General features: G+C 42.0%; 1 protein-coding gene and 1 pseudogene across 1 annotated transcript in view; both read right to left on the minus strand.

Moving 5' to 3' along the window:
- The window catches only part of FGD4 (FYVE, RhoGEF and PH domain containing 4), a 220,422-nt gene that overhangs the window by 73,916 nt on the left and 118,837 nt on the right, over positions 1-27,669 (minus strand). The window contains exon 2 of the mRNA XM_070410470.1: positions 565-717. The gene's annotated coding sequence lies outside the window, so the exon portion shown is untranslated. The remainder of the gene's footprint in view (positions 1-564; positions 718-27,669) is intronic.
- Positions 3,458-4,657, minus strand: LOC139006450 (adenylate kinase isoenzyme 6-like; annotated as a pseudogene).

A 27,669-nucleotide genomic window follows, 5' to 3' on the forward strand; every position in this document is an offset into this window, starting at 1 on the left:
ACTATAATTGTTTTACTACTTGCTGGCTACTCCTTCCTTGAACCATTTATTTTTATTTTCTACGGATGATTTTATTAAGGTTTTCAAGCCCAAGCTCCTTAATATTGTAAAAGCACCTTCTTACTCAGTACGTTAAGCACTGTTTTAGAATGATCTGTTTCACAGATCCTCTGACATTTAGCAGGTCGTAAGAACTGCTGACAGTACTTCTAAACACACATTCCTTTGTCACACATGTATTACGCAAACAGTAAGTTAGGCCCTGTGCTAAGTCAAGCATAATGCATGAATGGACCTCTGTCCCTTAAAGGGGAAACGTAAACTATTTCCGAAACATGAAAAGAACTATGACAGAGAAATGTATAAGGTGTTTTAGGAGCAGAGGAAATACCCAACTCTGTCGGAGAGGGTTCACCGACTGACTTTTCTCCTGAAAACAATAAATGCACTCAATTCCTCCCATCTGTAGCTTAAAACTCTTCCTTAGTGGTCACCATTCTTCTGGGTTGCCTTCACTGATGAACAAAGTACCCAACCTATGCCAAGAACCCCTGATCAACGTACCTTGTGGCTTTGGACTTGCAGCTGAGTGTTTTGCTGGCGTTTTTCCATTTATTCCCTGAGCCTCTTCATCAGATACATTCTGATCAATCAGTGTGGTTGTGCTGCTTTTCAAAAAGGGTGGAATGATAGTGATCTTTGGACAGGTACTGCCACCTGTGAGAGTTCAAAAAGAAAGGGCAGGTGAATGCAGAGGCAGAGCACTACCATGTCTCATGACTGAAATTCCTCCTGACCCCATAAAACAAAAAACAATCTCAGTTACGAGGCTAAGCACAGAAATGCTTTTCCCATGTGTGCTGACCCTGACAAAAGAGTCTCCCTGGGAAAGATCTCATTCCATGTGCTTGGGAAACCTTATAATCCATATTGACAGACTGCTGTGCACACGTGCACACGCACACACTCGAACACACTCATGCACACACAGGCATTCTCTCTCACTCCTTCAACTCCTTTCCTTGCAGGGCTACAAAAACGGCATATCAGATGCAGATAAAACCGGCTAAGGAGAGGCCTGGAGGACCCCATACTAACTTGTTAAAAGCGTTCCTTTCCAGCCTGTGAGCAACTCGAAAGAGCAAAGCAGTTAAGTACCAACCTGACAGCTCACTAAAGACTGTGAGTGAGGAGAATGGCTCCATTAGAAATGAACACATACACACACACACACTCACTCACCAACTTACTCAACTCCAAATTAGCATAGACAAGCTAATAGCCATGCCCCTCCCAAAGAATGATTAGATTATAAGGATAACACCGTCCTATTCAAACCCCAGAATATTCTTTAAAACACTGAAATACAACATGAAAGATAGAGGAAAAATGGATAAATTTTTTGTTTGATTTCTGACATAGAAGTTAAATGTTGAACTTCAGAGACTTTAAAAGAAATCATATGCCAATGTTTTCTCTTTACACTCATATTAAATTTCCTTTTCTTCTAGTTGACATGGTGATATTAACAACAGATTGGACCTTGCTTAGGAGAAAAAAAATTTTTCTACCAGGGAATTCACTATTACTAAGTAAAAGTGTGCAGAGAAAATGTGATTTGGTTAAAAACAGTTTCGTTTTTACAGAATCAAAATATCTATGAAAAGAGAACTATTAGAAATAAAAAGCATTATTAGTCAAAACAAAAAAGCTAATAAAACCCAATCAACTTTCTTTTTTTTTAAAATATATTTCTTTTTTAAAAAAATATATTTTATTGATTTTCCACAGAGAGGAAGGAAGAGGGATAGAGAGCTAGAAACATCACTGAGAGAGAAACACCGATCAGCTGCCTCCCGCACACTCCCTACTGGGTATGTGCCCGCAACCAAGGCACATGCCCTTGACTGGAATTGAACCTAGGACCCTTGAGTCCGCAGGCCGACGCTCTATCCGTTGAGCCAAACTGGCTAGGGCTTTAATATATTTCTTTATTGATTTCAGAGAGGAAGGGAGAGGGAGAGAAAGAAACATCAATGATGAGAGAGAATCATTGATTGGCTGCCACCTGCACGCCCCCTACTGGGGATCGAGCCCACAACTCGGGCATGTGCCCTTGGCCGGAATCGAATCTGGGACCCTTCAGTCCACAGGCCGATGCTCTATCCCAGGGGTGGGCAAACTTTTTGACTCGAGGGCCACAATGGGTTCTTAAACTGGACCAGAGGGCCGGAACAAAACCATGGATGGAGTGTTTGTGTGAACTAATATAAATTCAAAGTAAACATCATTACATAAAAGGGTACGGTCTTTTTTTTTTTTTAGTTTTATTCATTTCAAATGGGCCGGATCCGGCCCGCGGGCCGTAGTTTGCCCACGGCTGCTCTATCTACTGAGCCAAACTGGCTAGGGCCCCAATCAACTTTCTATTGAGTAAAAAACAAATCCCTCTTATTTCAATTGATTGTTAAATAATATTGATTAAAAAAAAACATACTATTGCTTTCTTGTCTGTGCTCCCTTTAAAATTTATCTTGGTAATACTGATTTTAGAAGATGTTAAGAGTACCAAGGACTGTCTGAGAAGTTCTAAGAGACCCAGTGCAAAAACAAATGTAGAAAGGTTTCATCAGACAGCTTTCTGCTAAAGTGGGCTGCCCGCTGGATTAAGCATTTCATTATTTAGCCAAATATGACAAAGGCCTTTCTTGAATGTAAGATGCAGGAAAAATTATTTCACAGCATATTACTAAAATTGTAAAGAAAAGAAATAAAAGCTCAAATTTTTAAATGTGTGATCTTATCTACCTTCTTAAAAAACTGTGAATTAGGCCAAATATATTCCTAAAATCTGCAGCCCATAATCCAACTGGTTAGTCTTTTACTAGTAGGGGAGTGAGGGCTTTCATTCCCGTGGTGATCCCAAGAATGTGTTGGTAATCCTACAGGCCACCTGCTGGGTTCTAGTGAAACACAGCCAAGGTTGTGGGTTTGATCTCTAGTCAAGGTACTTACAGGAATCAACCAAAGAATGCATGAATAAGTGAACAAAAAATCTCTCTCCTTCTCTCTGTTTCTCTTCCTCTCAAAAAAAAAAAAAAATCAATAAAATTTTTTAAAAAAGGAAATATGGTAAAAGAAAACACTTTTTAAAAAATCTTTAGACTTGAATTTTAAGAGATCATGTTCATTTTCTTCTATAATAAACTTAAAAGATTATCCATCTACCCATTTGGTCAGATTTATTTATTCTTTAGCAGTCAAAGCATTCAACAATGACAGCTTTTATTCTCAACCTTTAATAACATTATATTCATTATACTTGAGATTGCTTTGCTTTCCTATGAAAACAAAAACAAAAAACACCCAAACTACCCACCTATTAGTTCTGCAGCACAATTTTAATAAAAAGTTTTACTCATATCTGGACAATTTATATGATGTGGGCAGAGGAATATTAGAGTGAGTTTAAAGTGTCCAGTCCTGTAAGTGAAGAGCTTTGTTCTTTGATCCATTCCTCAATCCACTTCAATATCTGATTGATATTATCCTCTAGATCTGGTTTATTGCTGGGCAGTTGATGCATTATTTCTTCCTTGTAGGATGCCAATGCTTCTTCATACAGAATTTGAAAAATTTCACATTGAATGTTACCTTTATTTTCTTCTCACTATAAATCCCTTGTGTCAAATCTTTTGCACAATACACTGTTATCTGTTTCCAGCACAAAAACTGTATGAAACCAGCATTCAGGGAAGAATTCACAACTGTGGTAGTCAACAGTAAATTCCACCTTCACTCATTTGGTTTTCTAACTCATCAACTACTCTATTTTCATCTAAAATGGGACAAGCCTACTCTTCATCACAGCCATCATATAACTGCCCTTCTCGAGCTAAATTGCCTACATCAGTGGTCGGCAAACCTCGGCTCATGAGCCACATTCGGCTCTTCGGCCCCTTGAGTGTGGCTCTTCCACAAAATGCCACGTGCGGGCACACACGTAGAGTGTGATTGAAACTTTGTGGCCCATGCGCAGAAGTCGGTTTTCGGCCTGGGCGAGTCTATTTTGAAGAAGTGGCGTTAGAAGAAGTGGGGGGTATCGGTCAGTTGGGCGACGGGAGACGCAGTGCAGGCGGGCGAGGCGCGCACGATTCATGCGCGAGTTGAGTGAGCCAGTCAGTCAGCAGTCTCATGTGCAGTGGTTAGTGCTAGTCGTGTCCGCAAATCACGTTTGGGTGACAAAAGTACCTACTCGAAGCATAAAGTTACCTGTATTTTTCCAACCAGCTGCAAATCCTACAGGTATTTTTGTCATCAATTTAAGAATTGTAATTCTTTTGTGTTGGTGGCTTTATTATTATAAAATGAAACATTTTTTTTTAAGGTGCCCTGTTTGAGATGGCTACAAAGAAGAAGCAAAGAAAAACAGAAGACGAAAACCATGAATTTAAAGTTGAATTTAAAGTTGAATGTACCTACCTATATAGTTTAAAAAATTTGGCTCTCAAAAGAAATTTCAATCGTTGTACTGTTGATATTTGGCTCTGTTGACTAATGAGTTTGCCGACCACTGGCCTACATTAATGTATTTCAATCCTGAACTTGATGCAAATTCTTTGCCTAGTGTGTTTTTTCCAACCCTTGGAAGCAACATGGCCCTCAACGTGATGGCTCTAGAAAACACATGCTTAAATCGTTGGGTTTTTAAAAAACCAAAACAAAAAAAAACCATAATGACAAATATGCAACAGAAACCATGTATCGCTGTGAAGCCAAAAATATTTACTATCTGGCCTTTTATAGGAAAGTTAGCTGACCACTGTTCTAGGTAAAACACATAAGGTAAAGGAAGTTTACCTAAAGGCAACACCATTTCATGCAGTACTTCATCTTCTAACATCTTGAATATTAGCAATAAAAAGTTAAACTTCTTTCTGCTTGTTTATGACTGACTCAGGCTGCTCACATTTGGAGACAGTCCTCTTTTGGATGCCAGTTGCATAACAGAGATGAAACCCAAATTGTAACCAGATGGTCCACCCATTCAAGACAATTTATATTAACTAAAGAGGCTTTTGGTCCCAATTTACCCAGAAGAACCAGAAGGAGTGATTAAACTGTTATCTTGGACACAGCTATAACTAATCACATTATATTAGTACTAGAGGCCCGGTGCACGAATTCATAAATGGGTGGGGTCCCTCTGGGTGGCCTGCAGGGATCAGGCCCAAACCCGCAGTCCAACACTGCCTGCAGCTCCTACCTGCCACTTCTGCTTATCCCAGCCCCCCTGTGCCTACCGTGGGCTCACGCCCAATCAGTCCCTATCGGGAGAGGCTCACGCAGCCACAGCAGCACTCACCAGCCATGAGCCCTGCGTCTGGGGCCCTCCCAAGGGGAGTGGCTGCGGGATTGGGCTGAAACTGGCTTTCCAACATCCCCCAAGGGGTTCTGGATTGTGAGAGGGTGCAGGCCAGGCTGAGGGACCCCACCAGTGCATGCTCTGGGCCAGGGAGGGAACGTGGGAGGGCTCCAGGGCATATCTGGCCTGTCTTGCTCAGTCCCAATTTGCCGGACCCCAGCAGCAAGCTAACCTACCGGTCGGGGCATCTGCTCCCTGGTGGTCAGTGCACATTATAGTGAGTGGTTGAGCAGCCTTAGCATATCATTAGCATATTACGCCTTTTTTGGTAGTTCAGTTGTTCTGCCTTTTGGTCTATTTGCATATTACCCTTTTATTATGTAGGATGGGGGTGGGGTTGTCCTATTTAAATACTGTTTTCTCTTAATGACTGGTCATCTTTTTTAGCCACTGGCCCTAAGCATTTCGAATTGCTCTGTCTTCAGGTTACTCACGTAAGCTTTCTGGGTCTTACCTCCTATAAGAAATGTCTAGACCTATGGTAACAGCAGGGGCTCCTCGGATTATCAATTAATCCAGCCTCATCTTTGACTGTATAAGGCAGTGGTTCTCAACCTTCCTAATGCCGCGACCCTTTAATACAGTTCCTCATGTTGTGGTGACCCCCAACCATAAAATTATTTTTGTTGCTACTTCATAACTGTAATTTTGCTACTATTATGAATCATAATGTAAATATCTGATATGCAGGATGTATTTTCATTGTTACAAATTGAACATAATTAAAGCATAGTGATTAAGCACAAAAACAATATGTAATTATATATGTGTTTTCCGATGGTCTTAGGTGACCCCTGTGAAAGGGTCGTTCGACCCCCAAAGGGGTCGAGACCCACAGATTGAGAACCGCTGGTATAAGGCTCCCTGTTTCAAGGCAAGAGTTTGCCCCTATGGCTTAACTTTTATTTATCTGTCTTCTTTTGCAGGACACCGGTGAGTGGTAAATAATGCTTCTGATGGGTTTAAGGTAACTTTGTCTCCTGTTTGCAAAACTTTGTATTGGGCTATGTCTTGCCACACCATTCTTGAATAGCTCTTTCACATTTTAAGGTTGGACTTACTTTTTGGCCATCCATTCAAAGAAAAGTCCACTCAGTTCTCGGATTCTTCAGACCTAATCTCTTGCCATGCTATCTGAGATTTCAGATCACATCTTTATGGTCTTGCTATGGCCAAGTCTGTACTGCCTCATCCACTCATAACATCTCTCCCAACTGCACCAAATCTCTAGCTCAGAAGATTTCAGTGGACTCCACCCCTCAGGACAAGAGGATTGCTTGGATTTAAGAGAACAAAAGTAGTTTTCTAGGGGAGGCAATCTTTTTAGAAGAACAGAAATAAAAGAAATACCTTAAAAAATAAAACAACTTTATTTTGAAATAATTTTAGATTTACAGAAGAGTTGTACCCAGGTTCCTAAGCACCTTACAAAACTATGATATATATATATAATCTCAACACCAAGAATTTAATATTGGTACAATACTAAACCACAGATTTCATCCCGATTTCATCAACTTTTCCACACACATCCTTTTTCTATTACAGGATCCAATCCAAGATACCAAGTTGCATTTAGTTTTCATTGTCCCGTGATTAAATTCAACCTGTGAATTACTCAGTCTTTGCTGGTCTTGCATGACCTTGGCACTTTTGAAGGTCAGCAGTTTGTAGACTGTCCCTTAACATGGGCACATACAAACAATGGAATTTTATTTGGCCTTAAGAAGGAAGGAAAGTCTGATGCATGCTACAACATGGTTGACCTCTAGGCCAGCGGTTCTCAACCTGTGGGTAGCGACCCCTTTGGGGGTCGAATGACCCTTTCACAGGGGTCACCTAAGACCATCGGAAAACACATATATAATTATATATTGTTTTTGTGATTAATCACTATGCTTTAATTATGTTCAATTTGTAACAATGAAATTGGGGGTCACCACAACATGAAGAACTGTATTAAAGGGTCGCGGCATTAGGAAGGTTGAGAACCACTGCACTAGGCTATTATGTTAAGTAAAACAAGACAGTTAAAAAATACTGTATGGTTCTACTTATATGAAGTACACAGTCAAAATCAGACAGAAAGCAGAATGGTGGTTGCCAGGGATGGGGGGAAGGGGAGAATGCAAGAATGGAAAGTTATTGTTTAATGGGTAGTTTCACTTTTGTAAGATGAAAAACGTTTCAACTTTGCAAAATGGGATGCTGGTCATAGTAGCACCACAATGTGAATGCACTTTAATGCCAATGAACTGTACACTTAAAATGGAAGCATATCTCTTGCTAAATGAAAAGTTAAGAAATATTACTACATTCAATTGCCTACTTAGCATCTTTACTAGTATGTTTACGAGCTTACACTCAACATACCCAAATATGGCTCTCTCATCTTCCAACTCTGACCCCAAACCAACGAGCTTCAGGTCTTCTCCATCTCAGTTAATGGTGACTTCATCTCGGCTTAGGGCAACAAGACTTGGAGAACCCTCAAGTCCTCTCTCTCTTTTTCTCTCACATTCCACATCTTTTCATCAAGTAATTCTGCTGACTCTACAATCTACCAGCACCACCTCCACTGCTACTCTTCTGGCCTAAATTATCACAATCTTTTAACTGTATTTCATCAGAACCCTCCACCTGTTCTCCCTGCTCCTACCCTCACCCCAGTACAATCCATATTTTCAACCAGGACTGGAGCGATCCCTTTTATTTAACCCAAGTCAGATCATATCACCCTGTGCTTAAAATTCTCCAATGGCACTCCGTTACTCAGAGTAAAAACTCAGCTCTTGACAGTAACTGACAGGCTCTATGTCATTGGTCCTAGTCCCCTTACCACCGACCTCAGTGCTAGTATTGCCCCCCTTGCTCACTCAACTCAGTCATATTGGTTTCCTTGCTGTTCCTCAGGCCAAGCACACTTGAGGGCCTTTGGTCTAGCTGTTGTCCATATGAGGAGTCTGACAACTCTAGTTTAGTACTACTCTTGTCATGTTTTATGGTTTATTTTTTCCAAAGCACCTTCTAACAAACTACATTATTTTGTTTGTTGTTATTGTCTGTTTCCTGTGGTTGTAATGTAAGCTCTGGGAAGGCAATGATCTTTGTTTCTGATATACTCAAGAAGCATCACCTATCACATAGTAGATGCTCAATAAATACTTGTTGAACAAATGAATTCTAGACCTTAGTCAAGTACCTCTTCACTTGCCTACATTCTTAGTGGCTATCTCATAAGAGATGTCTTCTAAATTCCAACAATAAGGAAATATATACCTGTCTTAGAGCCCATTCTATACAAAATTTCAAACATTTCCATTCTTATCTACATTTTAAAACATTCAAGGTTATTTCTACACAAATTATAAATATCTAGGAAAAAACTTGTATCCAAGTAATCTTCCCTTGAAATCCAGTTTTCTAAACATTGGGAATTGTGAAATCCATGTTTGTCTTGATAAACTCGGCAGCAGCTAAAAGTCCCAGCAACTGACTGAAATGTTTTCATTTATTATAATCTGTAATGTTACTTACATGTACTCGTCTCATGAGCTAAAATGCTCTAAAGGCTGCCAATATTTCAGACTCATCTGATACTACCTAAAATTGGAGGACCTGTAATACTGTCGAAAGCAATATGAACTCAAGCCTTGAAGGTAAAGTAACTATAGATATTAGATATTTTTAAAGATCCCACAGCTGGATGACACAATAAAATGTGTAAAAAGGCAACTGTTACTATTATATCATTCTTAAGCAGATGCATGTATGTGTAACGTAAAAGAAATGTGCAGCTTCAAAAAACACAAAAATAACTTTTGTTTTAAAACTGGAAATATTTGATTTTCCTGAAATAGAAAACATGCTCCCTAATTAATTACAGATTTTTTTTTTTTTTTGCTACCCTGAAGGGATGAAAAGAATAACAAAATTCTAAAGAATGCTGTTGTTTGTGGTCCCTTACAAGTTAGAATTCTGTTAGATGAACTGCACTGAAACACTTCTCATTAAGCCTGTTAGTTACCATGAATTTCTGCACAGGAAGCATGGAAAGTGCACATTCCACGATGACGATGATGCTGGGTTGGTGCCGGGACGGGTCTGGTCAGTGTGTTCTGCTGTGCCTGGGATTGGTGTTATTTCAGAGACCAGCTCCTTGCAGAATCCCTGTGTTGGGAAGGGAGCTGGAGGCAGCTCGCTCACCTGCAACCACGCACCGAGGGAGGTTCCCCTTTTATCTCCGTTCAAGTAAATATATTGGTCAAGATTACAGAAAGTTCTTGCTATTTAAAGCACCAAAATTAGTCTGTATCTGCAGCCATGACTAGAGTGGAAGGTGGAAGCAGAGAAAAACCACAATCAATTACATGTTTCTTTTCGCTTCCTCGAGAAAGATGGTTCTAGTTGACAACATCTTGAGTTGGAGGAGATTCACAGCCTGCTGTGCTTTCTTTGGCACATGGTTCCTAGTTTATAACACCCATTTCTGGGCTTATCCACACACCCTATGTTACTCCCGTGCTGGTGGTGAGAAAAGTCTCGGAGAAGCTGCCCATTCATGCAATCAACTGCTAAGTTTTGAAGCCGTCACTCTTTTTGCCAGAGCCTAAGATTCATCACAATTTTAAGCTTTGATATTAATGACTACAGCACAAAGATCTCTAGGTATATTACTCTGAGGGTGGACCTGATAACCGATGTTCAATTTCCCTGATAGAATCACCTATCAAAAGGGCGGCTCAGATGCTATGCACATGTGCACCCAGGCAGCTTTCCTTGATTTCCAGAGCTGGCTCTTTCCGTGCTAACTGCATGAGTTACTGTACATTACTAAGCATTATATCATCAGGCACTAAATATACCCCTACTGCAATGTAAACATTCTTCAGGGCACCTCAGTCATAGAACTATCATATAACTAAATCCTGGCTTCTACATTTACTAGCTGGGTGACTGACTTACTTTCTCTATACTTCAATTTCCTCATCTATAAATAAGAATTCATAGGATTCATAATTTTACCCTCCCCCAATAAGGTTGTTGTGAGAATTACGATTTCATCGATGCTAGTGAAAGTACTAGAGTAGCAGCAGGCACCTGGTAAGTGCTATATGACTACATGCCATTATTATTATTTGTATGGCACTCCAATCTATACAATGCCAGCACAGGGGATCAGGGGACCAGATCCTTAGTCTCTTTTCCCTGCAGCCTTCTATGGCCCTTACCTTTTTACCTCCCATTGATTTAAATTTGCCCTCACCACTGCCTAAATTTTTATTTACTGCTGCCCAGCACTTGCTCTTGCTGCCTTACTTTCTCAGTTTTGTAGCTGCCATTTGCTCTAGTGCCCAACCCCACCACTTTCAGGGATTTTCAATAGATCGTTTTGGATACGTTTTGACCAAATAATGACTCTTTTGTAAATTAATATAACGATTAATTATTTACAAGTGTATGGCCTGGTACATCAACTATGAATCTCTTATTCACTAAAGATAGTAACAGTATCAGTAATGATAAAATGATGTCTGACATTTGGAGAATTTACTGAAGATAATTTTAACACCAGACGATTTAATCATATTCTTCACTTTTTACCATGACTGCAACTGTGTGTCCTGGATCCATAGACTTTTTTCATTTTTCCTCCATTCAACATTTCTTCATTTGATACTAATCACAATGGCTGGTATTGATTAGCACATGTAAATATGCTTATGACCACTTAAACTTGGTGCTTAATCTTAATAGCTCTCATCTTTATGCTGCCAAAGCACCAACTAAGCACTGAGAATACCTAATGGTCAACTGCAGAGTGATAAAACCTACCAAGTGTCTGATTTATTCCACTCTTTGTTTTCTTTTTGTTCCTACTTAAATGTATTGACTGACAACTCCCTAATTAGAAGTGCCAAGTACTCTGTTTATTACTGGGGACAGGAGAACAAATACTAGTAAGACAGAATCCTCACCATCATGTAATCCATGGTTTAAATGGGGAAAGAGATGTACAATCCATAGAAGTGTAGAACACCTGCCTCCCTTCCTCTCCCCTCCAACTCCCTACCCCCACCCCCCCCACCCCCGCCCCATCCCCTTGCTAGCTGTGGTTAGGAAGCAGCAGCACCAGTCCTGAATGATGGCAATGGTTGAGGGTGAAGAGGAGGAACAGCTGTGGACATACTGAGGAGAAAACCATTAGGGGAGTGGCTGAAGGAGGAGGATCAGAGAGGAGTAAAGGATGATCCGTACTTAGGCTCCTGTTTAAGGTGACACGGAAACAGTGCCTTTCACTTTAAGTAAGAAGAATGCAGTTCCTGCCTAGGAGACTGTCACAGCGGTTCTCAACCTGTGGGTCGTGACCCCTTTGGCGATCAAACGACCCTTTCACAGGGGTCGCCTAAGACCATCCTGCATATCAGATATTTACATTACGATTCATAACAGTAGCAACATTACAGTTATGAAGTAGCAACGAAAATAATTTTATGGTTGGGTCACAACATGAGGAACTGTATTTAAAGGGCCAGAAGGTTGAGAACCACTGATCTAGAGTAGCCCATCTGCCCTGACTTTCAATAGGTTCAGCCATCCCTATAGACTCCATCTGCCTCATTTTCAACCTCATTGTTAAAGTTTTCAGACAGATCCCCTTTGATACGTTCTTTAAAATACCATTTCACTGCCTTTTAAAGGAGGGGGAAAAAAGGCTATTGGATGCAGGGCCGATGGCCAATTGTACAGAGGCTCTGATCCACGTTTTTGTTTGTTTCTGGTCTCGGTAATTACGGGCTAAATCACTTGTCCTTCCTATGTGGGCTGATATCCTTAATTTCATTACTAGGAGGAGCAAATGCCAGGTAAGTGATTAGGCTGGAGAGAGGAAAAGAGCATTTACTAGGAGCCTAAAGATCATTTTTGGGGTGTCTGTTGGTTCCTTCAGGACTGCACGGGATACAGAGCAGCTCCTTAAAGAGCCCACACCACACGCCCCAGGCTAGCTCTTCCCGAGGGTGTCCTGTAAGACACTGCTCCGGCCACAGGACCCTTCATCAGCACCCTCCCCTTCCCCCACCCCCACCCCAACCCACCATGGTTCTATATGAAATATAGGTGACCTGACAAATGTACAGCTTTATCGTGTATATTCATGATGCCAGTGGGCATATTAGAGGCTGTGAAAAGTCCGACAGTAGAAAAACCTGTTTAACTTGGAACCCAGTGTGTCCAGGAAACTTTTCCATCACATATTATGTACAAGTAAACATCCCATGGAGCTACTGTGACTTGAAACATTTGGGAAAAGTTGCCCCAGGAATTCTTCCCACGCCTGTCAGCTATCCCCATGGCATTTCCCACACTTTTACCCCCGCCCCCCGCCCCCCCCCACGCCGGTACCTGCTCCTGACTTCCCAAAAATCATTGTGGCTGCCCTCATGACTCTGACTCAAATTATGAACCGAAACTCTAACCTGCCCTCGGTTTTTGAATGTGAGCCTGCTGCCCGCAGCTTCGAGGCTACACAATCCCACAAGAAGAGGACCACAAAAGTGCACCAGGGCAGGTGCTCGAGTTCTGCTTCTGGAATCGCTAACTGGAGTAGCTCTCAGATTTAAAAAAATCAGGTGAAATCACATTCTGTAATTCTGCCAGTCCACTTTTTCCCCATTCTCTTCACCTCTCTCCTCATCTCAGCTGCAAAATCCACAGCCTAGCACACTTGGAGGCATACAACTTAGAAATATGGAAAAATCTTAAAGTGGTCGTAAAATGGGATCTAATGTATTGCACTAATTAACAATGCAGAGAATAGTCACATGTAGAATACCGCAGGCAGTTTTATTTCATTGAGACAAGTATGTTCTCTGTTTTGCCAAAGACTCCACACACCACATAGAAGCACTGTAGTGATCTTAAATCCAAGTGAATTAAAATACTGTTTTGAGAAACTAAACATACCATGAATGTAAAAGCACACCACTGCCCTTTCATTTTGCAGTCGCAACCAGATGCAACTGTTCCTATGCTCTGTGGTCTCCCTTAGGGTTTAAACCCCAAAATCAGGCAAAAAACTTTATTCAATAAGAAAATGAACTTCTTTCGAGGACTTATAGCCCATATACCAACAGCGGTCGCCAACCAGTGGTCCGCGAGGTCTGAAAGGTGGGCGACCGCTGGTTTAAGGAAATAAAAACAACTAGTCCTCAAAATGGCCTTTTCTCAATTGATTTGTTCTCTAGACACCAAGAGGAGTTTATGTAAATGCAGTGCAATGCATAGCTTCAGACTGGGATACATTGATGCTAAGAGATACGCCCTTCAGTAACATACCCTCAAAAACACCCTGAATGTTACAAAAATATTTACAATCAGGGAACTAGTAGCGCTTTAAACCTTACAGCGTTTACAACAAATTTGCTTGCAAATACTACTACGGTTCCTGCTACTATTCGCAATAATGGTGGTAATAAAATCTAACAATATTGTTCATTCTGTGCCAACTATGCACTAGGTGAAGCACTTTGTATGCATTATTTCATTTACTCCTCTTAAGTTTATGTAATAAAGTAAGGCTAGTGTTTTTTTATTTAAAGAATAGTTTATTGATTTTTAGTGAGAGAAGAAGGGAGAGAGGGAGAGGGAGGGAGAAACATTGGTGTGAGAGCACAACATCAATCAGCTGCCTCCTGCACATTTCCTTCTGGGGATCAAGCCCGAAACTCAGACATGTGCCCTGACCGGGAATCAAACTGGAAACTTCCTGGTGCACGGAGGATACCCAACCACCTGAGCCACACCAGCTAGGGCAAAGCTGGAATTTTTATGTCCATTATAAAGGTGAATAAACTGAGGTGGTGTTACGTGACAAGCTGATGTTAGATGTTACATATAGTTTGTACTAGTAAGTGCCTCTGGACAGGGACTCTAGCTCATACTCCTTTGACTTTCACTCAGCAGGTAATTAAATGATTACATCTCTGTTATATTACAGCTATTTGCTCTGACCCTGCACCTTTATATAAGGCAATACTGTGCAGCCAGGAGTTTCACAATACCCAACACACACAAAAATCCAAGTTAAGAAAAACAAGAGATCCAAGATAGCAGTGGAGTAGGTGAAAGTTACACTCACCTCCTCCCAGGACCAAACTGGAATTAATATCGAAATATAAAACAATCAACTTGAAGGACCTACTGAAGACTAGCTGAACAGAAGTCTTATAATCAAGTATTTAAAGAAGAAGCCACATTGAAACTGATAGGAAGGGCGGACACAAAAAGAGCTGGCTAGCACCCATGTGCCATGGTTGAGAATCCGGAGGGCTAGCTCAGCTGTAAAGATTCCTCTTGAAGAGCATGGAGTTGAGACCAGAGACCCAGAGCTGGAAGAGGCACCCACATAACATCTGGCTGTGAAAATCAGTGGGGATTCTGTATCTCCAATGGGGAGATACAGAAGTTTGTTAGAAACCCAAACACCCTCTTAAAGGGTCAACACACAAAATCACAGACACTCACCCTGGGCTCTGGAGAAGGGAGCAGCTTGGAGCAGAATAGAGTCTTGTGAAGAGAAACTGGGTTCTGTGGCCATGGAGAGAGAGCTGAAGGGACAGCAGCCAGGGTCCCTGTGCCGATTCCCTCTTCCAAACCCCAGACGCCACCATTCTTGAGTGAAGGACTCCCCTCCACAAGGTATCAGCTTGGAGGAATGCAATAGCCCCACCCTAACAACTCCATGTCCTGTGCCCTGAGGAGCACACACCCTGTGGAGGAGTCAGCTGCCTAGGCCCCGAGGGTGTAGAGGTTCAGAGTGTGTCAGAGACTATTTATGTTGCTGAGGGTGGAGGACGGGGGCGGGGGGGGGGGGGGGGGGGGGGGGGTTGGGATTGCCCTCCACCCTCACACTAGTCTAACCGGCACAACCTCCTCCTGAGAAATCCACTAGCCCCACCATCCCTGGAAGCCGCAGAATCCAGGACAGACTGAATTGTGTTCCTATAGGTCAGGGAACTTTTTTTTCCTTCACATGCCTGATAGGTGCAGAGCCCTTCCTTCACACCGCCACATCTTGGTCTGTTTGGGCCTGATAAAATCTGCTGGCCTCACCATGATGATTCCCTGAGACCCTGCCCCACAACAAAGGTCTGAGGCACCAGGTGGGTGGCAGCTAGCCTTGGTATACCCTGGGACTTCTGCTGAGTGGACCAAGACCCAGCACTGACACCGAGTTTGAATCAGTAACAGTCCGGTGGACACCACTGTCCTACCTTCTGACTCCTGAGAACCTACCTCATGCAACTTGCATACCACCAGAGGCTCTTTCAGTGACAGCCTCAGAGGAAGCCAGCAGGCGGAGGCAGAGGGAGGCAAAATGGGAGTGGCTTGGGCCTTTTGCTGACCTGCCCCTGGGCTAGGTGCTGGTGGAAGCTGGCCTTGGTGCTCAGCTTGGCCCTCGCCATGTACACCCAGGCCAAGCAGAGGGAGCCACAAACTATGGATGGCTCTGTAGCACCAAACAGGTTGCCCAAAGCCAGTCACAGGCAGCGACAGACATTAACCTGCACCAGAGTCCTTCCCAAGTGGCCCCAGAACCAACCCACCCAGTGGTGAGCTTCAGACAACATCAGAGCAGAATTAGCTCCTCAAGAGGGAAGTCCAAAGGAGATCTCAGTGCCTGCTGAGGCAAATTCTGCCTTGTGTGGTAAGCTCTCGCACCGCAGCTCATACACTGTGGTCAGGGTTGATCCTCAGTCAGCCTGCATGAGGGTCGACTCTATGCACAGCTGGGCCAAGAGCAATCAAGATTTAACTACAATAGGTGGGCTCACATAACCCACACAAGGGGACATTCCTGGAACACCCAACTCAAGTGATCAAGGAGACTGCACCACTGGGTCCCATAAGATACCTAATACATAAGGCCATCCTACCAAGATACACACCTAATATACAAAGACAAATACAGAGAGACAACCAAAATGGGAGACAAAGAAACATGCCCCAAATGAAGGGACACAGAAGAAATCTCTAGGAAAAAAAAAAAAAAAAAAAAAAAGAACACACAACTAAATGAGATGGAGACAAGCCATCTATTAGATACAGAGTTCAAAATAATGGTTATAACAATGCTCAAAAAACTTAGTGAGAACTTCAACAGCATGAAAAAGGATATAGAAACCATAAAAAAAACCCACCAGAAATGAATAATACATTACCTGAATAAAGAACAGAAGAGAAGGAATAAATACTGGGTTAGATAAAGCAGTGAATTGGGAGACAAGGTGGCAAAAACACCCAATAAGAGCAGCAAGAAGAAAAGAGAACTTTTAAATACAATGATAGTTTAAAGGACCATTGAGACAACATGAACACAACAACATCCAAATCATGGAAGTCCTGGAAGGAGAAGAGAGAGAGCAAGGGATTGAGAACCTATTTGAAGAATTAATGACAGAACTTGGTGAAGGAAAGACACTTAAATCCAGGAAGTGTACTGGTATACAGTCCTAAACAAGATGAATCCAAACAAGCTCACACTTAGACACATTATAATTAAAATGACAAAGGTTAGAGACAAAGGGAGACATATCATAATTAAAGTAACAAAGGTTAAAGACAAACAGCAGAAGAAAATCAGTTAGTTACCTCAAGGAAGGTCCCATAAGACTGTCAGCTTATATCTCAACAGAAACTTTCAAGCCAGAGGGATTGGCATGAAATATTCAAAGTAATAAAAAGCAAGGACCTACAACCAAGACTACTTTACCCAGAAAGGCTATCCTTTAAAATTGAAGGAGAAAGAGTTTCCCAAACAAGAAAAAGCTAAAGGAGTTTAATACTACCAAACCAGTATTACAAAAAATGTTAAAGGGTCTTCTGCCTTAGCCACTGTGGCCCACTTGGTTGGTGCACTGAAGAATCAGGGATTCTATCCCCAGTCAGGGCATGTGCAGGAGGCAGCCAATCAATGTTTCTCTCTTTCTCTCCTTCTCCCTTCCTCTCTCTAGAGAATCAATGAAAAACATTTCCTTGAGTGAGGGTTAAAGAAATAAGGGTCTTCTTTAAGAAGAAAGAAAGAAAAAAGAGAAATATAGCTATAAAAAATAAAAAAGGAAATAAATTTGTACCTATCAATAATTACTTTGAATGTAAAAGGCTTAAAAGCTCCAATCAAAAAGACATAGAGTAAATGAGTAGATAAGAAAACAAGATAGCTGAAACCGGTTTGGCTCAGTGGATAGAGCGTCGGCCTGCGGACTGAAAGGTCCCAGGTTCGATTCCGGTCAAGGGCATGTACCTGGTTTGCAGGCACATCCCCAGTAGGAGATGTGCAGGAGGCAGCTGATCGATGTTTCTCTCTCATCGATGTTTCTAACTCTCTATCTCTCTCACTTCCTCTCTGTAAAAAATCAATAAAATATATTAAAAAAAAAAAAAGAAAAAGAAAACAAGATATATATCTATATATATCTATACACACACACACATACATATACATACTGTCCAAAGAGACCCACCTCAGAACAAAAGACACATACAGACTACAGATAAAGGGATGGAAAAAGATATTTCATGCAAATGTAAATTAAAAACAAAAAGTTGGGATAGCAATACTTATATCAGACTAGAGGCCCAGTGCATGAAATTCATGCACTCAGGGAGATCCCTCAGCCTGGCCTGTGCCCTCTCACACTCCAGGAGCCCTAGGGGATGTCCGACTGCCGTGGAGGCAGAAGAGCCTCCCGCCACTGCCGCTGCGCTCGCCAGCTGTGAGCCCAGCTTCTGGCTGAGTAGCGCTCCCCCTGTGGGAGCATACTGACCATCAGGGAGCAGCTCCTGCATTGAGTGTCTGCCCCTGGTGGTCAATGCACATCATAGCAACCAGTTGTTCCGCCGTCAGGCCAAAGTCAGCCAAAACCGGCTCTCTGACATCCCCCGAGGGGTCCTGGATTGCAAGAGGGCATAGGCCAGGCTGAGGGACCCTACCAGTGCACAATTGGGGCTGGGGAGGAGCATCAGAGGTTGGCCAGCCAGGGACAAACCACGGGAGGGCTCCAGGGTGTGTCCGGCCCAACTCGCTCAGTCCTAATCGGCCAGACCTCAGCAGCAAGCTAACCTACCAGTCAGAGCGTTTACCTCCTGGTGGTCAATACACGTCATAGCGAGCGGTTGAGCAGCCTTTGCATATCATTTGAATATTACGCTTTGATTGGTTGAATGGCCAACCGGATGACCAGACACTTAGCATATTAGGCTTTTATTATATAGGATAAGACAGACTTTAAAACAAAGGCTATAAGAGAAAAAGAAGGACATTACATAATGGTAAAGAGATCAAACCAACAAGATAATATAACTCTTGTAAACATTTATGCACCCAACATAAGAGCACCTGAATATATAAAGAAAATCTTGATAGACATAAAGAGATCGAAAGTAATACAGTCATTGTAGGGGATTTTAACACCCCATTCATATCAATGAATAGATCTTCTAGAAAAAAATCAACCGGGAAACAGCAGCCTTAAATGACACACTAGATCAGATGGATTTAACTGAAATATTCAGAGCATTTCATCCAAAGCAGCAGCATACATATTCTTTTAAGTACACATGGAACATTTTCTAGGCTAGACCATGTTAGGACACAAAACAAGTCTCAATAAACTTAAGACGACTGAAATCATATCTAGCATCTTCTCTGACCACAATGTTATAAAATTAGAAATCTATTAAGAGAAAAAAACCTGAAAAACACACAAGCATATGGGGGCTAAATAACATGTTACTAAACAATGAATGGGTAAAAATGAGATAAAGGAAGGAATCAAAAGATACCTTGAGACAAATGAAAATGAAAATACAACTACCCAAAAATCGGTGGGATGCTGCTAAAGCTTTCCTAAGAGGGAAGTTCATAGCATTATAGGCCTACTTCAAAAAACAAAATAAAACAAAAATCAAATAAACAATCTAACCTTACACTTTAAGGAACTAGAAAAAGAACAACAAAGACCAAAGTGAGAAGTAAATAATAAAGATCAGAAAGGAAAACTAAGAAAAATAATCCCATTTACAATTGCATAAAATAAAACCCCACCTAGGAATAAATTTAACCAAGGAAGTAAAAGACCTGTACTTGGAAAATTATAAGACACTAAAGAAAGAAATTGAAGAAGGTATAAATAAATGGAGGCCTATACTGTGTCATGGACCGGAAGAATTAACATTGTTAAAATGTCCATAGTATGTAAAGCAATTTATAGATTCAATACAATTCTTATAAAAAACCAATGGGATATTTTATAGAACAAGAACAAATAACCCCAAAATTTTATATGGAACTACAAAAGAATCCAAATAGCCATAGCAATCTTGAGAAAGGAGAACAAAGTTGGAGGAATGAAACGTATGTGGATGAAATCAAAACACTGTTCGGATCTAGGAAGGCAGGGAGAGTTAAGGCAGAGGCATAGAAATTGCTCTTCCCCTCTCTTGTCAATCCATGTCTATGGTCTTTAAGATAACTTGTTATGTAAAATTATTTATTTATCTAAGATGCACCTACACTGAGTTTATCTGAAAAATAAAGAAGTCGATATTAAGAAAAAAATTGTAAATGGAAGATTATAAGAGAGGGTTTTGCGTGCCAGCAAAAGTTACTGGCGTGCCATGTTTGGCATGCGAGCCAGGGGTTGCCCACCCCTGGTCTATTCACTAAATGGTGTTGGAAAAATTGGACAGATACATGCAAAAACTGAAACTAGACCACATTCTTATACCATATATAAGAATAAATTCAAAATGGATTAAAAACTTAACTGTAAGACTCAAAACCATAAAAATCCTAGAATAAAACATAGGCAGTAAAATCTCAAACATTTCTCTTAGAAATACATTTTCTGATACATATCTTTGAGCAAGGATAACAAAAGAAAAAATAAGCAAATGTGAGTAATTAAGCTAAAAATTTTTTTCAAAGCAAAGGAATCCATCCTATATAATAAACCCTAATATGCAAATTGACAGAAAGGCAGAACGACTGGTCACTATGACGTGCACTGATCACCAAGGGGCAGACACTCAATGCAGGAGCTGTCCCCTGGTGGTCAGTGCACTTCCACAGGGTGAGTGCCGCTCAGCCAGAAGCTAGGCTCACGGCTGTCAAGTGCAGCAGCAGTGGTGGGAGCCTCTCCTGCCTCTGTGGCAGCACTAAGGACCCCTTGGGGGATGTCCGACTGCTGGCTTAGGCCCGTTCCCCGTGGGCCGGCAGTTGGACATTCCCCGAGGGTTTCCAGACTGTGAGAGGGTGCAGGCTGGGTGGAGGGACCCTTCCCCCCGCGTGTCTCCCCCCTCCACCCCCCCCCCCCAGTGCACAAATGTCGTGCACCAGACCTCTAGTCAACAAATAAAACAAAACAACCCACTGAATGGGAGAACATATTTGCCAATGATACAAAGGGTTAATATCCAAAAATGTTTAAAGAACTCATACAACTCAACAACAACAAAATCAAACAATTTGATTTAAAAATTGGCAAAAAATCTAAATAGACACTTCTCCAAAGAGGACATACAGATGGCCAATAGACATATGAGTGACCACATCTTCACTCATCATCAGGGAATGCAAGTTAAAACCACAATGAGATATCACCTCACACCTTTCAGAATGACAATCATCAATAAATCAACAAACAAAAAGTATTTGCGGGGAACTCTTGTGCACTATTGGTGGGAATAGATTAATGCAGCCACTGTGGAAAACAGTATGGAGTTTCCTCAAAAAATAAAAATAGAATTGCCTATGACCCAGCCATTACAGGTCTGGGTATATATGCAAAGAAGCCCAAAACAATATATCAAAAGAATATATGCACCCCTATGTTCATTTCAGTGTTATTTACAATAGCCAAGATATGAAAGCAACTCAAGTGCCCATCAATAGACAAGTGGATAAAAAGCTATGATACATATATACAAAGGAATACAACACAGCCATAAAAAAGAACAAAATCCTATTTGTGATTGTATGGATCTAGAGAGGGCATTATGCTCATTGAAATAAGCCAGTCAGAGAAAGACAAGTACCATATGATTTCACTTATATGTAGATTCTAAAGGACAATATAAACAAACAAAACAGAAACAGACTCAGCTATATAGAGAATAGACTATTGCTTTCAGAGAGGAGGAGGGTTGGGGTACTGGGTGAAAAAGGTGAAGGGATTAAGAACTACAAATTGGTAGTTACAAAATAGTCATGGGTATGTAAGTATAGTACAGAAAATATAGTTAATAATAATGTCATTACTATGTATGGTGCCAGGTAGCTACTGGAAATATCAGGGGAACATTTTGTAAAGTATATGATTGTCTAGCCACTATACTATACTATACAGTGAAACTAATCTATACTAATAAAAGCCTAGGTGGTCCTTGTGCCCTCGCGCAACACCCTCATGTTGTCACAGGATGGCCACCACAAGATGGCCGGCAGGGGAGGGAAGTTGTGGGCGATCAGGCCGGCAAGGGAGGGCAGTTGGGGGTGACCAGGCCGGCAGGGGAGGGCAATTAGGGGCCATTGGGCTGGCAGGGGAGCAGTTAGGTGTCCATTGGGCCAGCAGGTGAGCGGTTAGGGGCGATCAGGCAGGCAGGCATTAGTGGTTAGGAGCCAGCAGTCCCGGACTGTGAGAGGGATGTCCGACAGCCAGTTTAGGCCTGATGCCTGTGGGATCGGGCCTAAACCTGCAGTTGGACATCCCCCAAGGGGTCCCAGATTGGAGAGGGTGCAGGCCGGGCTGACAGACACCCCCCTCCCCCTGCATAAATTTCATGCACTTGGCCTCTAGTCTATAATAGTGAAAGCATAATATGCTAATTAGACTGGACGTCCTTCTAGACGACCTTCCGGATGAAGCCAGGGCTGCGAGGGAAGCCCAGGTCCTGGGTGCCTGCCGGCAGCCGGAGGGAAGCCTGCGTCCTGAGTGCTAGAGGGAAGCTGGTGCCAGCAGCTGGGGGAAGGAAGTCCTACTCTTGCACAAATTTTGTGCATTGGGCCCCTCGTACAAAAATAATATTAAATGTAAACTTTAATTGAAAAATATAAAAGGTAAATAAAATAAACATTTTTAAAGCATAAAAAAAGATAAGAATGTGAATCTTGATTTGGGATAACTGAACAGATCAAGGCAGAGTTCCAGATTTCCTTGCCTCTCACAGCTACGAAGCTCCTATACCCACTTGCTCTTCAGTTCTTCAGATTTCTTGCTGTACTGAGGCCGATAAGGCCTCTCCATTATAGACTCTTAGGTATTCTGTCTGGAAACCAATGGGCACACCTACTTAGGTTCTCTCTGTGCTAGTCTAGTCCTAGTTAGCTCTGGGCTACATGGGTCTTGCTTCTGCTAGTCTTGACCCAGATCTCTTTAGGGCAGTGGTTCTCAACCTGTGGGTCACAACTCCTTTGGCGGTCGAACGACCCTTTCACAGGGGTCGCCTAAGACAATCCTGCATATCAGATATTTACATTATGATTCATAACAGCAGCAACATTACAGTTATGAAGTAGCAACGAAAATAATTTTATGGTTGGGTCACAACATGAGGAACTGTATTTAAAGGGACAGACGGTTGAGAACCACTGCTTAAGGAGAGGTCAGAAAAGACCTCATGAAGCACTTTCACATCCATCACACCACATTTCACCTTCAGCATCCACAAAAGGTACATAGGACATTCATCTGCATATTATAGTTTAAGAAAGTAAGGTTGAGCCCTGGCCAGTTTGGCTCAGTGGATAGAGCGTCGGTCTGTGGACTGAACGGTCCCAGGTTCGATTCTGGTCAAGGGCATGGACCTTGGCCGTGGGCACATCCCCAGTGGGGGGTGTGCAGGAGGCAGCCAATCGATGTTTCTCTCTATCCCTCTCCCTTCCTCTCTGTAAAAAATCAATAAAATATATTTTAAAAAGAAAAGAAAAGAAAGTAAGGTTGGTAAATAGGGGTTAAGCCAAGAGTCAGACCAGGGCTTTTGATTCTGTGGCCAGTGCTTTCCACTACAGTTCTTTCTGGCCCTGCTGTCAGACTCACCTATGTTTTGCCTTGAAAATGGGCTCATGATCTGGAGGTGTGTTTCCAGTATTTCTGGGGCTGTGAGGACCCATCAGTTATTTGCTCCGTTTTGTCAAAGACTCTGCCCAACACATACATGCACTATAGTGATCTTAAATCCAAATTAATTGAAATACTGTTTTGAGAAACTACACATACTCTGTAAATCATTAACAACACTCCAGTTGTCACAGAAACAAGTTTAAGAAACACTCTGAGGTGTTTTTCTTAAATACATTTTTATTGATTTCAGAGAGGAAGGGAAGAGGAGAGAGATAGAAACATCAATGATGAGAGAGAATCATTGATTGGCTGCATTCTGCACGATTGGGGATCAAATCTGCAACCCTGGACATGTGCTCTGACCAAGAATCGAACCCTGACCTGGTTCATAGGTTGATGATGCTCAAACACTGAGCCATGCTGGCTGGGCAACACTTTGCGTTTTAATGTCTCAGAATCTGCTCCAGGAAATCAGGACAATAATAAATGTCTTCAGAGTAAGCAAAAGCTCTATTCACTTCAAGAATTCTACCAAACCTGGGAATTATAACCTGCCACAGACCTCTAAGAACTGAGGTGCACACCCTCTCCCTAGCTGGAATATGTGCCAACTTTTATCTCTACTGAAAGACTAGATATAAGAGTAGGTTATGGATAATAGAAAAAAGGTTGAGTTGCATGTGTGCAATTCAACAAGCATTTACAGAGCACCTTGTAAGGATTAGTAGCAGGGTCAGTTAGCGCCAGGCACTGTGTAGAACCATTAAGATCCTCAATCTGCTCTCAAGTAGAAAGACTACAATGCTCCTCAATCAGGGGACTGCAAACTACAGCACTCCAGTCCCTCCGTGGGAAGATTAAAACACCCCTGAACTGGAGGTCTGCAATCCACAGCTCGCAGGCCAAATTTAGCCCACCACTTATTTTTGTCAATAAAATTGTATTGCAATACAGTGACACTCATTCTTTTACATATTGTGTATGTCGCTTTTCACTACATTGGCAGCATTGAGGAGCTGCAACAGAACCCACATGGCCAGCAAAGCCTAAAATATTTATCATCTGGCCCTTTACAGAAAAGGTTTGCAGACCTTGACCTAAATAATCAAAGCAACAAACCATGGGTGCGTGCTATAAGTGCTATAATACAATACTATGTTATAATATATTAGAGGCCTGGTGCATGAAATTTGTTCACTTGGCGGGGGTTGGGGGTCCCCTCAGCCCAGCCTGTGCCCTCTCGCAGTCCAGGAGCCCTTGGGGAATGTCTGGCTGATGGCTTAGGTCCTCTCCCATGGGGAGCGGGCCTAAGCCGGAAGTCAGACATCCTTAGTGCTGCCGCAGAGGCGGGAGAGACCACTGCCGCTGCGCTCGCCTGGCTCAGGGCTTCTGGCTGAACAGTGCTCCCCCTGTGGAAGCACACGGACCACCAGGGGGAAGCTCCTGCATTGAGCATCTGCCCCCTGGTGGTCAGTGCACATCATAGCGACTGGTCGACCAGTCGTTCAGCCGTTCAGCCAATTTGCATATTAGCCTTTTATTATATAGGATTAGTACTATAAGTAACCTTGATTCTGTCCCCAGCCAGCAATGTGAACTTTGGCAAGTAAAAACCTGTAGGTTTCTTGGAACCACTGACACAGGGGACTCTAGGGTGTATTTGGTAAATTAACAGTGCTCTTTAGAGTATCTTCAATTTCTAATTGGTCTAAATCCCATAGGCATAGCATGCTACTGATTCTGTTGCCTTCCTAGTTATTTTTAGCAGAAGGGATCTTCCCCACCCATCTACTGCATGTGATCCAATAAGTCAATAGGGCATGCTTCCTGGTCAGTGGTGCTCAACCAGGATCACCTGTGGGGATGCAATCCCTGGGCTGCACCCCAAGCCGATGGAACCACACACTGGGGAGCGAGGGGCCCAACGATCATTGTGTCTTAAATCTTCCCAGGTGATCCCAATGTGCAGTCAAGGCTGAGCACCACCCTTCCTGTTATCATGGTAACAGGTTTGGATCAAATGAGTGTCTGCAGGGGAAGTTAAATGAAATGGATTCAATAATTTTAAACTGTTAAACTGAAGTTTCACCAAAATTACATCCTAAAGTGGGGATATCATGAAGACTTGGTGAAATTTTAATAGAAATGACGTAGGCTCACAGCATCGCCTGACTCCTCTGAAAGTCACAGCCAATAGCCCAGCCAGCATGGCTCAGTGGTTGAGCATCGACCTGTGAATCAGGTCACAGTTCGATTCCCGGTCAGAGCACATGCCCGGGTTGTGGGCTCGATCCCCAGTGTGGGGTGTGCAGGAGGCAGCTGATCAATAATTCTTTCTCATCGTTGATGTTTCTGTCTCCCTCTCCCTTCCTCTCTGAAATAAAAATATATTTGAAAAAAAAAGTCACAGCCAATGTATTTCTGTCCAGTGTGAGGCCTTCTTTATCATGTGGTAGACAAAATATGATTATCTGACTTTAGAATCTATTACTAAAAATAACCTAGACCTCACTGGTTTATACGAAAAGCTACCAATTAGGACGCTTGAGAATTCAGAAGAGGGAGATGATTTCTGGCTGATGCAGAGTATGGCAAGCTCTGTTATGAAAGGAGAAACTTCTGAAACAATTAAAAACTTTTACTGACTGACTTCATAAACTCTGAAAGAAATAAAAACAGATGTAGGAAAAGAACTTGAAGGGTAAGAGATAGTTGTGTGTGTGTTTTTTCTAAGAGCTTCAGCCCACACTTATTTCCTCAAGATGTCTGGTTCATAAATTAACAGATTCTTGGCTTTTCCTCTTCCTTCTACCCACTGCCAAACTATTTTCCATTTACTCACAATAAATTTATCTGCAGATCCAAAAAGAAGAAGAAAACCAAACTGGCCAAGGTTTCATAAGGCTGCAAAAGGATGTTGCTAAAACCAAACAGAATTGTTTTAATTATCTTCATCACAAGTAACCAAGAATGGGCTACTGTTTCTCTTCACAAAAGGGAATATACATGCTTTTTCTAAACAAATCCTTCCCGACCTTGCTTGGGTTTTTATTAATTTTGTAACTGCTTTTCTGGTTTATTTTTCTGAACCTGATTTCTCTAAGCCTGATTCCCAGCAGCTAAAACATCCCAGTCTAACACTCTCTGTAAACTATTTTCTGGGCATTTCTGCCTATTTCATATTGCCTATTTCAAATTACCAGCCCACGTACACTTCTCAGCTCACTGTCCTCTAACTCTTGGCTTTGTAGTTACTGACACTGTTCATGCACTTTTCAAACCGAAATTTAGCTTCACAGCAATAATGGAGAAAACGAACAAGGAGGAAAAGCTCCGTAAGGCCAGCCAGTTCTTCACTTTGAAAGCTACTTTTTTTAACGGTGCCAGTTCTACCCATGGACAGCGTCAGCCAAACCAGTCATAAGCAAGGCTATGTTTATTGGAAGAGCATCCTCCCTGCCCCCCACCCCAGAGAAAACAGGGTGTATTAGTAAAACTAGAGGTCAAATTTTAACATGATAATTTATTTAAGTTGGACCGTGAGAAAGTTATTTAACTTCCTTATAAATGAGAAGTTTCTATTGCTCTAGTGACATTGCTTAGATACCGGTCACGGGTAGGTAGATGCAGACTTCCAAATGCTTCCATTTGGCATGGCCATTTTTAAAGATATATCTGACAAAGGAGGTGGCTTTCTAAAAAGGTCTTGGTGCCAGGCTCTCCTGCATCCCAACCTTCCTAGTCATATTGATACTCTCTCCTTTAAGACAAGCATGGATATAAATCCCCTTTTACTTCAATTTTAATATTCCACAGCTTACAAAGTTCGATATTTGCTTTCCTTACTCCCTGCTGAGTAATCAGACCAGCCTCATATTTTTCCACCCCAGCTAGATTCTAGACCAGGAGCACAATAGCATTGTGTGTTCGGCTTCTAACAGTGTAGAGGATTGTTTCAGTCATACAGAACTTAAAAAACAAATACTGCATCTAGCTTATGTATTATTTCCCATATTTTCTCTGGCTGACAGAGGAAGGAAGTTAGGAAGAAAAATAAGCCAATTCATCAAAGATAACCACTTTTCTAATTCTGAATTTTAAAACTACATTACATAAAGTGAG

Source organism: Myotis yumanensis, unplaced genomic scaffold (genome assembly GCF_028538775.1).
Source record: "Myotis yumanensis isolate MYYU_CA2020_CCGP unplaced genomic scaffold, mMyoYum1.0.hap1 SCAF_3, whole genome shotgun sequence".
Classification (NCBI taxonomy): Eukaryota; Metazoa; Chordata; class Mammalia; order Chiroptera; family Vespertilionidae; genus Myotis; species Myotis yumanensis.